This window comes from Macadamia integrifolia, chromosome 5 (genome assembly GCF_013358625.1).
Source record: "Macadamia integrifolia cultivar HAES 741 chromosome 5, SCU_Mint_v3, whole genome shotgun sequence".
Classification (NCBI taxonomy): Eukaryota; Viridiplantae; Streptophyta; class Magnoliopsida; order Proteales; family Proteaceae; genus Macadamia; species Macadamia integrifolia.
The window spans coordinates 11,864,937-11,871,170 of NC_056561.1; the positions used below are offsets into that span (position 1 = coordinate 11,864,937).

Sequence of the window (6,234 nt, forward strand, 5' to 3'; positions counted from 1 at the left end):
AAGAACTAAAGAGAAAATGAGAGCACAACTAAAAACCTAGAAGAAGAGAGGAAGAGAGGAAACCCTGAAAGAGAAGTGTGTCCTCCCTCCCCTTGGTTGAATCTCTTATATAGGAAATGGGAGGGAGTACAATGATTTTTGGTTTCCTAGTTTAGGGGATTTTTTGAGATTCTTGTTGATGAGGTGGAAATTAGAAGAGAAGAGAGGAAAAAAGAGAAAATAGGAAAGAAAGTAGGGGAGAGAGGAGCTTGGATGATTTTCTATTTGTTTCCTTTTTTTTTTTCTTTCTATTTTTCTATCTATTTTTCTCTCTCTCTTCAAACTTGTGCACAAAGCTCCCTCCTAGTAAGCAAGGGATTTTTGCACACCACAACTCACCAACTACACTCGGTAGTGTAACAGGGGCATTACAAAGCCCAAAGGGTATGCACTTGTAAGCAAATGTTCCATATGGGTATGGGAAAATGGTCTTATGTTGATCCTCTAAAGCAATTGGGATATGGTTATAGTCGGAATATCCATCAAGAAAACAATAGTATTCATATTCAACTAACCTCTCTAACATCTGATTAATGAATGGCAGAGGGAAGTGGTCCTTCTAGGTTGTCGCATTAAGTTTCCTGTAGTCTATACACATTCTCCACCCTGATTGGACATGAGTTAGAATTATTTTGTTATTGGCATTGGGAACTACAGTAAAACCAGATTTCTTGGGCACTACATGAACTGGGCTTACCCATTGGCTATCAGAAATAGGATAAATTATTTCATGATCCTAGCACTTTAAGATCTCTTTCTTAATGGCTTCCATCATCATAGGGTTAGCTCTTTTTTGAGGTTCTAGGGATGGTTTGGAATCCTCCAGAAGATGTATATGATGTTGCACAATAGGACTTATATCCTTGATATCAGCCATGGTCCATCCTAGGGCTTGCTTATTGTCTTTTAACACTTTGAGTAATTCCTCTTCCTGGCTAGAAGTCAAATCTAAATAAATTATTATAGGAAGAGTCTGGTCAAGCCCTAGGAAGGCATACCTCAAATTAAAAGGCAACTTCTTAAGATCTAGCTTAGGGGGCTCAACTATAGAAGGTTTGGGAATGGAATTGGAAAGGGGTCCTAAGGGCTCCACAGGTGTGTGAAGACTCAAGACTTTAGAAAATAAATTTTCACTATCATCATCCAACTCATCCATACACTCTTGGAATTCTGAATCAAAATCAATATCAAAGTTGGTAATTAAATCATCAGAAAAATTCAGATAAACCTCAAGCATATTGATCTCTTCTTCCATATGTGGTTGCTTGCCTATCCTAAACATGTTAAACTCAATTGTTTGATTGCTAAAAGATAACCTTAGGAAGTCATTTCAGCAATTGATTAATGTATTATTGGCAACCAAGAATGGTCTTCTTAGAATTATTGGGATCTCATCCTTGGTTGACAATGGCTTGGTATCTAACATAATGAAATCGACAAGGAAAATAAATTCCCCCACCTTAAGTAAGACATCCTCAACCATCCCTTTAGGAATCTTAATAGACCTATTTGCCAACTGAAGAGTAGTTCCAGTGGCTTTCAATTCTCCTAATTCTAGTTGCTTATACACATGGTAAGGTAAAAGATTCACACTTGCGCCAAGGTCAAGTAAGGCATACTCAATGTAGGTGTTGCCTATGATATAAGCAATGGTAGGGCTCCCTGGATCCTTATACTTGGCTACTATAGGCTGAGTAATTATAGAACTAATGTTACCTACTAAGAACGCCTTTTTGGGCACACTAGTGATACGTTTGTGAGTACACAAATCTTTCAGGACCTTTGCATAGGCGGGGATCTGGGATATGGCATCCAAAAGAGAGATGTTTACATCTACCTTTCTGAAGACATCTAAAATCTTGTCCATAGAAGTAGTCTTCTTTTTGTTTACTAAACGATTAGGAAATGTGACAGGAGGAATATAAGGACTATTTGGGATTTGCCCTTTTTCAGAAGAATCATTTTTGGTTTCCTCAATCAAATCATCTTTAATTTCAGAAGAATCTTTAGGTTCATTAGACGAACCTGGAACAAGAGGCCTACTTGTGTCCTCAACTGAAGGAGAGTTAACAGGAGTAAAGGATTGGGAAGAGTTAGGAACACTGTGTTGGTACTCTTTACCACTCCTAAGGGCATAAACAACATTACATTAGTTGGAAAGCCCTTGTTAGGTCTGACCTTGTACTACATTCAGTGGTGCATTAGTTGGTGCTTGTGAGCTAATAGGCTAATGATGCCTAGGGTTAGGCTCTAGTTGACTAGGAAAAGTTCCCTTCTCCCTCTCAAGCATAATTGAGACAACTTGGGTGAGTTCTCTCATAAGATTTTGATGGCTTGTCATGAGGAGGGCCATATTTTTTTTCAAGTCACTTATTCTACTTGCTTCTCCAGTGTTGGTAAACCCAGGGAGTTGCTGATAAGATGATGAGAGAGGGGCCCTAAGAACCTAGCATGAGGTCCTACATTTGACCTAAGAAAAGTATTTTGGGAAAAATATTATTGTGCAAAGGGAGGCCTCTGGGGTCCAGGTTGACCTTAATTATGGAAATTGGAAGGCCCTGCATGGTTGCCTTGATTCCAGGAGAAATTTGAGTGATTTCTCCATCTTGGATTGTAGGTGTTACTATATAGATTATTCTGGCATAAGGCATTAACACTATCATTAGAAGTGCCCCCAGAGGTGTTTGGGCATTCTCCTATGACATGTCTAGGGGACTGGCACCAAGCACAAATCTTAACCAAATTGACTGATGATGGCTCTCTAGGAACAATAGCCTCAATCCTCTTGCTTAGGCTATCCAAATGGGCTTCCTTGGCTACTATCCCATCCAAAAAATATCATTTCTCTCCTATGGTTCTTTCACTCTCTTGGGTTGATTCTCACTCATGGGTTTTGTCAGCTAAGTCAAGTAAGAATTCCCATACTTTTCCTTCATCTGTAAAGGATGTGAACCCCCTAGGGCAGATAGATTCTATCATTTGTTTAGTTGGGTAATCTATACTCTCATAAATTATTTGATATAAATGCCATAAGTTTAGGCCATGGTGAGGGCATTCTTGGAGTAGATCCTTAAATCTCTTTATAAACTTAGAAAAGGACTCACTAGGCTTTTGCCTAAATTAAAGGATATCATTTCTAAGCTTATTGGTCATGTAAGTTGGAAAAAACTTCTTAAGGAGGATAACTGTGAACTGTTCCCATGAGGTTATGAAATTTGTGGGTAACCCATACAACCACTTCTTAGCTTGGTCTTTCAATGCAAAAGTGATGAACCTAAGCTTAACATAATCATCAGAAAGCTGCTAGATCTTAATTAGAACATATACTTCTTCAAATTCCCTTAGAAATAAGTATTCATCTTCAGAGGTTAGCCCATGGAAGTGGGGCAACATAGTGATGTACAGATATTTGAGCTCAAAATTATTGCCTTAGGCTTGTGGTAGAACTATACAGAAAGGTTGGGCTACTCTAGCAAGGGGTGGAGAGTTTTGTTGTTGGTCTAGGTCTCCCATAATGAAAGTTATTGATGAGAGTATACATATAAGAACCCTACTTGTTGGATTTCTTCTTTCTAACCGATTCATAGTATTACATACCCACCCAACACTCGTGCAATAGAACACTATCGACAACTAGAATAAAACAAACCACAAACACAAAAGATTGAAAAAAAATTTGGAAACTTTTTTCTGATTTTTTTTTTGAGCTTACCGGTAGGGATCCGGGGTTGCTCAAGTCAATTCCTGAGGTACTGTTACAGGGCGAAACCTGTCTTTATCATACTGTAAGGCTTGGTGACCTCCATCGATACAACTATTATTGTAAATTGTTCTTCTCAGGAATTCAATAAAACAAAAACAAAAACAAAACAAAGCAAATAAAGCACTCTGAATTACCAAAAGAAAGCAAAAAATAACATGAAACTGTCTCCCCGGCAATGATGCCTAAAACTTTTTTTTTTAAAATAACCGCAAGCATGAGGATTAGTGTAGCTAATGGGTCGAATACAAGGAGAGTAGCCACTTTATTTTAAGCTTCTATTAGTAGTGTGAAAGTGTAACGATTGATTATGGTGATCGACTTCTAACTACTGTCCTAACACAATGAATTTAAAAAAGTCCTAACCAACACATCTAAGGAAATTGGAATTAAAATTGCATTAAAAATTGAACGACCTAACCATTCTTCATCTAGGAATTTAAATACTCAAACCACACAATTAAAAAGCAAATAACTAATAGAAAAAATGCGAAAATAAAAAGTTCTGAAAAGTAAATAAAAAAATAAAATGGGAAAAAAGCTAGAGAGAGGCACATAAGTGGGTATCTCTACTTAGCCCGAGGGATGCACCATAAATAATATGACCTTCCCTACTTGACTAGAGAGTACTCTTACAAGGGTTTTTCTAATTGGATTTAAAGGAAGTGATGCAATATAAATAATCAAAATAAAATGATGGTTCCATGGCTAGAGAGGGGTAAAGCCAACACATGCATCTTGTCACACCCCGTTCACACAGAACCGGACCGGTGACCGGGTTAACTCCGGTTAACCCAAACCTGCCAGGATCATCTGATACAATACCCAACCACAACATACACACATCTAAAATAAACGTTCAAAAGTTCAGCAAAAGACTTAATTTATTTGTAAATACCCCCAATATACTTGATACCCAAATTGTAGTATATAGATAAATACATATGGGTCCGCAGGCATGATATTTACACAAAAAGAATAACAATTCACGTATCAAGTACACAAAAAGGGATCATCAAAAGAATCAAAAGTAAACTCTATACGGCATCAATACTGCGGTCTCGCAGCACAGCCCTAGCACGCGTAATCCGTGCCGTGCTCATACTCCTCAGGGACCCACTAATCCTCGTCGGGGAACTCGACTGTGGGGCCCGACCCTTGATCTTCAGGCGGGTAACCTGCAGAATCATCTAAAAGAGGTGTACACGTGGGATGAGCTCACTAGCTCAGTAAGTGAAAAGAAGGACCACACAACAATCCACGCAACAATCACATCCATATGCACTATATGCTATGCAATTCATTTTAAATCTCATCCACCTAAGCAATATTACTAAGTCTTTGGTTTGGTTCTACTACAACCATAGTGCGCGTATGCTCCAGGTATGAGCCGCGAACTCCATCTCGCGATACGCCCATAGGGCTATCGGAGAAGGCCCACCGTGAGTACACAAAAATGTAAAGCATGCCGACTATCAGCTCTCAACATAAAAGTAAATGACAGAAAGTAAAGGTGCTGACTCCAGCAATTTAAAAGCAGTACGATTGACCCTCTTGAATATACCACTGAGGTTGTCAACTATCCTAATGACCATCTGGGCGTATGTCTAACCGTCACAGTGATCCAACACCCGCGACCACTGCTTCCCCCCAAGTGATAACCCAACACCTCAACCCCTGTTGGGAAGGGTCGTAGCACGGAAAAATGATAATCCTAAACCGCATGCTCCTATATGACATAGTACGATTACATAGTGCCACCGCGTCCCATTCCACGGGCCACCAATGCACTCGTTTCCAAGCCGACTATGGCATCTAGTCTAATTATGCATCGTGCACAATGATTCCATCATTCATCACATAAGCACATCGATCAATTAGCATTGAGAAATTAAACACGACACACATGTCATAATCATGTGAGGATGACTAAGCTACACATAGTTTGTATGATGACATGGCTAGTCTAGATACAATTGAATGATGCCAAACAAGCCTTAAAGTAAAAGCAAACATCCTCTCCCCACTTACTTGTTGTGCACAAAGACTCACGCCCGGTACGGGTGAGATCCGGAGTGAGAAACGTAAATTTTGGTGAACCTATCATAAGTGAATGGTGTTAGCATTTCACCACTTTGGGGTTAAAACTAACAAGATTCAATGGTTAAATCATGTTTAGAATCATAAAAGAAGGTTGCACGTCCGTTTTGGGTCCATTCAGACATAAAAAATCACGTTGGGGGCCTCTCGGGTGGGTCGGACAACCCACCTGTCACGACCCACCGGTCATCTCAGGTGGGCGGGTCGGCCCGTCAGTTGGCCCGTCGATGGGGACTGAGGGTCGGTCCTCTCAGGTGGGTAGGTTGGCCTTCTGGTCGGCCCACCGATGGGGACCGAAGGCCTGCCCTCTCAGGCGGGTGCCCTCAGGCAGGCTG

General features: G+C 40.1%; 1 non-coding gene across 1 annotated transcript; it reads left to right on the top strand.

Moving 5' to 3' along the window:
* Positions 1 to 3,076: 3,076 nt before the first annotated feature.
* LOC122080446 lies at positions 3,077 to 3,183 on the top strand. The gene has a single exon (XR_006140740.1). It is a non-coding gene; the product is annotated as a small nucleolar RNA R71 (small nucleolar RNA).
* Positions 3,184 to 6,234: the final 3,051 nt, after the last annotated feature.